The 9,679-nt window shown below is 39.1% G+C and overlaps 1 pseudogene; it reads left to right on the forward strand.

Annotated features, from left to right (window-relative positions):
- LOC114626604 overlaps positions 1 to 7,080 on the forward strand; it is a 9,705-nt pseudogene extending 2,625 nt beyond the window's left edge.
- Positions 7,081 to 9,679: the final 2,599 nt, after the last annotated feature.

Consider the following 9,679-nt stretch of genomic DNA (forward strand, 5'->3'; position numbering starts at 1 on the left):
AAACAAAACAAAACAAAAAAAACCAAAACAACAACAAAAAAAACAAAAAGCAAAAAAACGTATGAACAACATCATATGTGAAATGCAAAATCTGTTTTTGGCTGTCTCCTCTTGGAGCATTAGCAAGAGCTGAATCCATGCTGTCATGAGATTTTTTTTACAATTAATGTCTTAATTGTATGTGGAGTGATTTCTTTCTGGGATGATATATTAATTCTGTGAGAGCTGCATCTTCTTCCCTTTATAGAGATGTTTCTAGTACACTTTATGTTGACTCAGGTAGCCTTGATCCTGGTCTGTTGCTCGCCAGGTCAATGACCTTGGTCTCCTCTTTATAAAAATTCCTAAGTTCTTGAGTTAAAGTAATGAAGCAAAGGTGAGTTTTATAATTGCTCATTTGAGTCATATAATGAACTGTCTATTTCTTCTACCTTCAGATGAGAACAGGAGGAATGGTTTACTCTCTTCACTGTCAGGTGAAAGAGGGCAGGAAATAGCTAGATCACAGACCAAAGTATAAGGGAGTCCACTGCAGGTGTCACCATTCTGGACAAGGACCTGATTCAGGCAGGGTGAATAACTTTGTAACTTTGCAGCATGTATTAAATAATGCATGTGGTTAAACAAAACTAGATTGGTGAATTTTTACTTTGAGAATGTTAGCTTGAGCCAGTGGATAAAGAATTCCCATTTTAGGACATATATTACATAGATATGTGCAATCCTTGTTGACACATTTAAGTGAGCTTAGAAATGTAAAAAAAAAATATGCCTGCAGCTGTAGCTATGTGTGTCACATTATAGATCTCAGTAGTTAACAAAGCACATAGGGGAAATGTCACACACTATCTTATTAATGCCATTCCTTCTATCAGGAAAAGCCTGATCTTTTTCAAATCAGTACAGCAATATAGTCTTTGAATTATACTTACCTTTTTTAAAGTCATTTTTTGTTATTAGTTTTTAAATTTCATTTTCTTTATTCATAGGTTCTCTGATCTCTTGTTTCTATTCTCAAATGTTTCCTGGAAGTTAAGAATTTCATTCCTTTTTCCAAAGAGATTTCCTATCTGTCTGTTTAGAGCAACAGCTCCTGTAGCTCAGGCTTTCCTTATGCCGTGCAGTTAGGACTTCTTTGAATACCTGAACCTGCCTCTGCTGCCCAGTACTTGGAAGACAGTCCTACAATTCCTTTCAATCTGGCTTCTGATTCATCGGTGAGACAAAAACGCCATGGAATTAGTGTTGTCTAACCTCCCTGGATTAGGGGTGAGGGGATTACAAATAAAGAGGGACCAGTATAAGAACTGAGTTCACTGACCAACTGTGGAGCTGGTATAATTGCAGCACAGAAAAGGAGGAGAAAGAAGGAAGGTGAGGCCTTTCTCCTTTGGCAGTGGTTGGCATTCACCATAAGTGGTGAAATAAGCAAATTTAGAAAATAGTCACTAAAATTCCTTACTGGCGATCTTGGGGCATTTCCCAGATTAGGGCAATGATGAATTTAAATGAGGACATGTACTTATATCTAGAAACCAAATTTCTGTATTTTCACTAGTTCAACCAAATGAAGATCTAGACAAACTGGTGGGACTGTGTCTAAAAGGAATCTTACTATTCCTGTTTGAACATACACAGTGTAAGAGAAAAGATGTGAGTAGTACTTGGTTCACTCTAGTACATATGTTTAGCTCCTCAAAAATATTGGACCATAAAGTGTGTTTTTACCCTTAAAAATAATCTTTGAGAGTATAATCGTCATGTCTTCCTTCTCCTTTGTCCCTAGTGTTAAGTCTGAAACTCTGGGACAGGGAGCTGACCAGTCTTTTTAACAAATCAAAGCAAACTTGGATTTCTGGTTCTCTTATTAGACCATGATCCCTACCTGTTACAGAATATTGATGGCATACCTTACACTCTAGCACAGGAGTAGGGCTGCCAATCTCCCATCTGCCATTTCTTTTGTAATCCAACTATTTGTGGACTGGTCTTTTCATGTATTATTAACCATTCTGATCTCTTGGTCTGACTCTTGCTTCTCCTCTCCTTCCTCTCTGCACAAGGTTCAAGATCATGTCTACTCTAAACTATCCCAAGTATAACTAGGTCTGGTATGTTCTTTCTTTTGTGTATAATAAATTTTCTACTGCACCATACCTAGGAGCAGTGAAGCCCTATCATTTTTATTTCCTCTTCTTTTTGTCCCTTTCTCTCCCATTAACTACTCTGAGCTTTAAAATTCATAGCCATATTTTCTTTTAAATTGTTGTTACAGTATGAATTTGATTGCAGTTTGGCTGCAGGATTTCCCCAGTATGAAGCAGAGATGGCAGCTCTGTACACTGCATTTATAATTTAATATGTAAAGAAAGGACCCCATACCTTTGAAAAGGAAAATAAGTGTTTTGGGAGACTGGAACATTCTATTAAATACAAATTTCCCAGACTAGGGCTATGTCTGCATGTAGGATGGAACAGCAGAGATTGAATGACTTCAGCTGTTTGAGTGATTTGCTCTGTGGCCCCCAAGTAGAAGAGCTGCTACTTACTGTCCTGAGGGCCAGCTGAGTTTCCAAACTAATGAGGGACTCTGGCAGGCCTCTCAGTCAGGTGCACTATTGGAAGGTACCTTTCAGGTTCTTTACAGAATTTTCCTCAGATGCATGTGTTACAAGCTATACAGAAGACCACAAGCCATGCCCTGGTGATTGTGCCCATCTCTATCACCAGGACAGGAGGAACAAGTCTGCCGAGGTATCAGAGTCAGATTGGCTGGTACTAAGAGGGACTGTGGGTCAGAATGTGGTTCTCTTTCTCCATGTGGTGATCATAGCAGAAGCCCTTGTCTTTTGATCCTTTCTGAGTGTGGATTCCCAAGGAGAGTCTGTAACCCACTGAGTGAAAAGATGTGGAATGCCGGGCGTTGGTGGCGCACGCCTTTAATCCCAGCACTTGGGAGGCAGAGGCAGGCGGATTTCTGAGTTCAAGAGTTCGAGGCTAGCCTGGTCTACAGAGTGAGTTCCAGGACAGCCAGGGCTACACAGAGAAACCCTGTCTCGAAAAAAAAAGAAAAAAAAAAAACAATAAAAAACAAAAAAACGAAAAGATGTTGAACTTAAGTGTCACTATCCAATGTGTACAGACAAGCATTGCTTTTGGTATGCAGTAAGAAAACACTGCAAAAGTGAAGGTTGGATTTATAGAAATTTTGAAACTTCTATATTCAGTTTTGTGTGATTAATTTTATAACGAGTTTAGAAATTAGTAGAAAAACAGTGATAGCAATCATCTTTCAGAAACATTTATTAGAATCAGTTAACTTTTCTATTACCTCCAATAACCATGGCATAATACACAGAAATTCAGTTCTTGGATACAAAAGGAACTTCTGAGATGTAGAAGTTTCTCAGGCGTGTATAGTGCTGGGTAATTGGATAGGACAGATTTCCCATCTTGTAACATAATTCATGTGGTAGAAAGGAGATATTAAATTATTATTCAATATTGTGTTGTGTTATACTTGAGTGGAGCTAGTTTTTCCTGAAATCACTAGGGCTCATGAAGAGCTGAAGAGCCATGGACCACCTATCTGATCACCTAGATTTACTGACAGAACTCTAGGCTATCAGGCCTCCCTGTTGGGAAGACAGATCAGTAGTAATTGAAGGGTCAGAAATATAACATTTTAGGGGTAACTTCAATAATTTCTGTAGGAGTCGTGAGATCTATTTTTATTTTATTTGTATGCAAGCACAGGTAACATTGGTCAAGTTCACATTTTTCATGGTATTGTTCTCTTAGTTATTTTGAAGAGAACTTGAAAATTGTTCACATGGAAATGGGCAGAGGAAGGTTTCCCTGATATCATGTTGCAGAGCTTTATGCAACTATGAGAATTGAGTCTTGGGTAACCGATAATGAGATGGGTCTTTAGACAGACTGCTTAGACTTTTGGAGGACTGGCCTATGGTTGAGTAGGAAGTTTCTGCCCAGAGTTCAGGGCTCAGACAGAGAGATGGGCCAAAAAGAGAAGGGAAGTTGGAAATGGTCTTTTGTATCTACAGGAGGCATGGACAGGTGAAAGGAAATTGCAGTCTTAAGGTTACCCTTGTGTACTGGGTCTTAGGGAACAGAAAGTGAGGAGGTCTGGCAGAATGCTACATGGTTCCATACCCAACATGTTAATATAGATGCACAGAGGCATTCAGATTCCAGAGATCATTTATTTGCTACTACATTTACTTAAGATTTTGTTTTTCCTCAACTGTGAATGACTGCTGGCATATTGGATAAAAAATCCTATGCAGATGGGCAGGAAATTAACTAAGTATTCATTTTGAAGTACATATTTACACTGTTGTTGGAATCATGCTTTCTTATGTACATATATACTGGAACTTTAGGATGTAGTTACCTATGATGATGTGCATGTGAACTTCACTCTGGAAGAGTGGGCTTTGCTGGATTCTTCTCAGAAGAATCTCTACAAAGATGTGATGCTGGAGACCTATAGGAATCTCACAACTATAGGTAATACACTTTGTAAAATGTAGGCACATCTGATTCTCTGTTATAGTTATTTGTTTTTGTAATTTCAGTTGATAATGAGGAAGAGTGAGGTGAATAAATCAGAGATGGTTCTAAAGTTCACTCAAGTTAGTAACGTAAATGTTGTCTATTTTCCAATAATGTAACCCACTTTCTCTTGTGCCATATTTTAAGCTACATTTGGGAAGACCATACAATTGGTGATCACTTTCAAAGTTCTAGAAAGACATGGAAGGTAATTTTCTTTTTCTTTTTTTCAGTTAAGTGTTCCTTTATTCTCTTCTCTTCTTCTTCCTTTTGCTGCTCTTTCGCAGATGGGAGAAGAGTAGCGATAACCTCTTTCCTTCCCAAGGCCTTCCTCTGGCTTTGTTCGGAAACCTGGAGGTGGAATTTGTCTATCACACCGTAGTGACAGGATCTAACATCTCTATGATGAATCACAATATCCACATAGCACTGTGGCTTCACCGCACCAGCAGCATCAACGACAACATACTTATTTGGAGTCAAACACAAAACTTTGAACTTTAAGGAAAACTCATAGGGATTGTACAGAGTCAACACTTGCTTATGTGTTGACTGATCATCTGCATAAAATATTAGCTCCATGGGAAACACAAAGACAGGAAGAGTCCCTTCCACTAACTCTGGTTATCTTTTTTTGTTGATGTACTGGCACTGAATCCCCCTTGCTGCAGCTTCTGTATTTACAGTCTCAAATCTATTTTGGACTTTCTTAGATTCAGTTAAAAACTCCAAAGCATTTTGACAATCTCAGCAACACTGGTTCCTCAGAAAGAAGCTGTGACTGCTCCTTGCTCCTTTGTCAGAATCTGGAAGGTAATTTTCATGTGCAATCTGATAAGATAATGCCTATGTAGAAAGTTTAATATATGCTGGAAGTTGTAATGAATAGCAATACAGTAACATAAGCACTGCTTTAACTTATGGATGACTATTAAATCTCATAAAACCATTTAAGTTGATAGCAGGTATCAAATTTGTGTTTGCAAGGCATTCCTTTTTTTTTAATTTATTTATTTTTATTTATGTGACTACACTGTCACTGTCTTCAGACACACCAGAAGAGGGCATCAGATCACATTACAGATGGTTGTGAGCCACCATGTGGTTGCTGGGAATTGAACTCAGGACCTCTGGAAGAGCAGAGGGTGTTCTTAACCACTGAGCCATCTCTCCAGCCGTGCAAGGCATTCCTTTAAGTTCAAAAACACAGAATCAAAGGCTTACCAGATATGTCACTATTTGAATCAAGCCCAGTAGACCCATGCTGTAGAACTGCCAGTTTGTTCAGTCTCATACCACTTAGCCATTGCAAAAGGGAAACATATTGATTATGTGATATGTGTATGTCCAAAAACTTGTAATAAGCAAATAATCCATAGTAATTCTGTGCATAATGGTATACTTTTAATAATGCTGGCTAAATTTAGTGAGATGGACAGTTTATGAGATTCAAGAATGGTTTTGTGGAGAAATGTTAATCCCTATACCACATATTTATGAGGAAAAAAAGTAAAATTGTGTGACTGTAATGTGGAATCCTTTCACTTGTTATTCTACTTTTAATAGGGATGTCATAGGTCACAAAGAATACTAGCCATTGAATATAGGGATATTGAAAGAAGCAACATACCTTTCTCTTTTCCAGAACAATTAGAAGATATTCAGTATACTTTGAATAGACATACTAAATGTGGTATAAGTTTATAAATAAATAGTTTCCTAACATTACTGGGGACATATCCAACTCAAATTGCTGAAAATCTTTCTGAGAATTACTAAGTAGAATTTTTTTTCTGTTTGCATTGTTTCATGTTCCAAATGTAGTGCCACACACATGATATCAAAATTTATGAATCGAATCAGTGTACAAAAGATATGAATTTTTCCTGTTCTCTTCAAATATGGAAATAATCTCTTATAAAAGTATACTATAAATGTGAGTAAGGTAATCAGTACTCTTCCAATTCTATGCATCTTCAAAAATGTAAAACAGCCCATAATTAAGGAAAACACCTTTGAATGTAAACAAAGTGGTATTATGTTAAGATCAAATTGCTTGTGCAAATTAAACCAAATTGTATTTGAATTCATACAGATAAATATACTTATCAGTATAATCAATGTGAAAATGCTTTCACATGTGCCAATTGTATTTGCAGGCATGAAAGAAGTTGTACTGAAGGGTAACCCTCTGAGATTACTTAATATGCCAAAGCTTTTGCATATCAGAGTCATATTCAAAGGCATGAAAGAATTCATCATAAAGAGAAACCCTATGAATGTAACCAATGTGGTAAAGCCTTTGCAGATAGCAGTGTTCTCCAATTTCATAAAAGAACACATACAGGAGAGAAACCCCATGCATGTACCCAATGTGGTAAAGGCTTTGTGGGAAGCAGTGGTATTGAATATCATAAAAGAACACATACAAGAGAGAAACCCTATGAATGTAACCAATGTGGTAAAGCCTTTGTACCAAGCAGTCATCTCCAAAAACATAAGTGAATACAAATAGGAGAGAAACCCCATGAATGTAACTAATGTAGTAAAGCATTTGCAAGACGGAGTAATATCCAAAGACATAAATGAACACATAAGAGAGAAAAACCCTATGAATGTAACCGATGTGGTAAATCCTTTGCTGGAAGCAGTGGTCTCAAATATCATACTATAACACATACAGGAGAGAAACCTTATGAATGTAACCAATGTGATAAAGCCTTTGCAGGAAGGAGTGGCATCCAAAGACATAAATGAACACATAAAGAAGAGAAACTCTATGAATGTAACCAATGTGTTAAAGCCTGTGCAGGAAGCAGTGGTCTCAAATATCATAAAAGAACACATACAGGGGAGAAACCCTATGAATGTAGCCAATGTGGTAAAACTTTTTCACACATCAATAGTCTTTACATACCCAAAAGAACACATAGTTGAGAGAAACCTGTTGACTAAAACCAATTTGGTAAAGCCTTTGTACAAAGCAGTGGTCAACAAAATCATAAAAGAACACATATGGTAGAGAAATTTTTGAATGGGAGCAATGTGATTTTAAACTTTTTTCTTTTTTTCATTTTTTTTTCTTTTGGTTTTTTGAGACAGGGTTTCTTTGTGTAGCCCTGGCTGTCCTCGAACTTGCTCTGTAGACCAGGCTGGCCTTGAACCCAGAAATCCACCTACCTCTGCCTCCCAAGTGCTGGGATTAAAGGTGTGCACCACCACTGCCCACAAACCTTTTTCATAAAGCAGTGTCCTACAAATTTATAAAGGAACATATACAGGAGATAAACCCTACTAATATGATCAATGTTCTGAAGCCATTCTACATTCCAATCATCTTCAAATACATAAAAGAAGACATACAGGTGAGAAAACTTACAAATGTAAACAATGCAGTAAACTTTTCATATTTCAGTCATATTCAAGACACAAAAGAAACCAAAATGTAGAAAAATCCTGTGAGTGTATTTAATATGATAAAGCGTTCACACATTTCTATAATCTTCATCACCATGAAGCAATACATACTGTGTAGAAATTTTATGAATACATTTACTATCATGATGCCTTTTCAAATTTCCGAAGTCTTCATCATCATGAAAGAGAAACACTGTAGAGCTGCCATCCTACAGTCAAAAACACTGACCTACAATTATTCCTGTGTGAAAGAATTGCAGGAACAAAAATGGAGAAGAGCCTGAGCAAAAGGAGGTCCAGTGACATGCCCAAATTGAGATCCATCTCAGTGGGTGGCCCCAAGGTATGACACTATTAGTGATGCTATGGTGTGCTGTCATGACTGACTTCCAAGAGGCCCAATAAGCATCTGAAAGAGTCAGATGCAGATGTTTCCACCAAATCAATGGACAGAACCTGGTAAACCTTGGGATTGAATTAGGGGAAAGTTGGAAGAAGTTGAGGAGGAGAGCGACTCTATATGAATCCCAGCAGTCTGAATTAGACTGTACCCCTGGGATCTTTCAGACCCTGAGCCACCAACCAGGTAGCACAAACCACCTGATACACAGTAGAGCACTACTGGGTCTGGACTCAGTCAAAAGATACACGTGACCCTACAGAGACTTGGGGCCACAGGAAGTGGGGAGGTCTGGTGGATGGGGGTTGTGCATGGCAACGTCTTCTTGGAGACTGGGGGAGGAGGACTAGGATGAGGAACAGTTGGAGGGTGAACTGGGAAGGATATAAAATTTGGATTGTAAAAAATGATTGAACAATAAATGAAAAAAAACAAAAAGAAACTTATAAAAATATGTGGGGCTGTAGAAGTCTTGGGGTGTTTGGCCATGCCCCCTGAACCCAGAGACCTAACATGAAATGGGTCACATAAGGCACAGGAAAAGGGTATGAAACAGGTCTCTGCCTCAAGATTTACATATTAATGAATTACCTAAAGGCCAGGGCTTAGATATCTAAATTTTCATCTCCCAAGCCCCTCCTCTTTCCAATATAAGGAAGCCCCTCCTGGCATTTTGTGGGAGAGCACCACCATTCAGACACATCATCATGGTCAATAAAACTTCTATATCTCCGATTCCACGTGTCTCCTGGAACTCTGGACTCTCTTTGTGTAAGTGGGAAACTTGTGCTGGGGAAAGCCTCTCCACCCATCCCTGCTGCAGCCATCAGCAGGGCACTCTTCCTGCTCCAGCTGCCTGAGGGGCTCTCTCCCCTGCAGCAGTAGTCCATAGGCTGCCTTTGAGGGCAGCCCCAGGGACTCAGCCACAGCCACCAGGCACCATGGGTCCCCGCTCTCCCTGTCCCAGCCATCCGCGGGGCTCCCTCTCTCCTCTGCAACCGCAGTTCCCGGGATTGCTTGGCCCTGTGGCGCTGGCGAGATCAAACCATCAGCTGAGCCACGCGCTCAGCCCCAGGGATCTTGGACTACACTGCAGCTCCCCAGGGATGGCAGCAACCGCGGTGCGTGGGCGCCCTAGACCCTGCCCACACCCCACGTGAGTTTTGAACCACAAAAATAAAGAGAGAAAACCACAAACTTCTGTGCCAACTTACAACTACATTTTCCCACCAATCAGGATTTAGGAATAAAGGTTTATGTAATTGACAGTGTCAACTGTTATAGAAT

Source organism: Grammomys surdaster, unplaced genomic scaffold (assembly GCF_004785775.1).
Source record: "Grammomys surdaster isolate TR1022 unplaced genomic scaffold, NIH_TR_1.0 238, whole genome shotgun sequence".
In the NCBI taxonomy this organism is placed as follows: Eukaryota; Metazoa; Chordata; class Mammalia; order Rodentia; family Muridae; genus Grammomys; species Grammomys surdaster.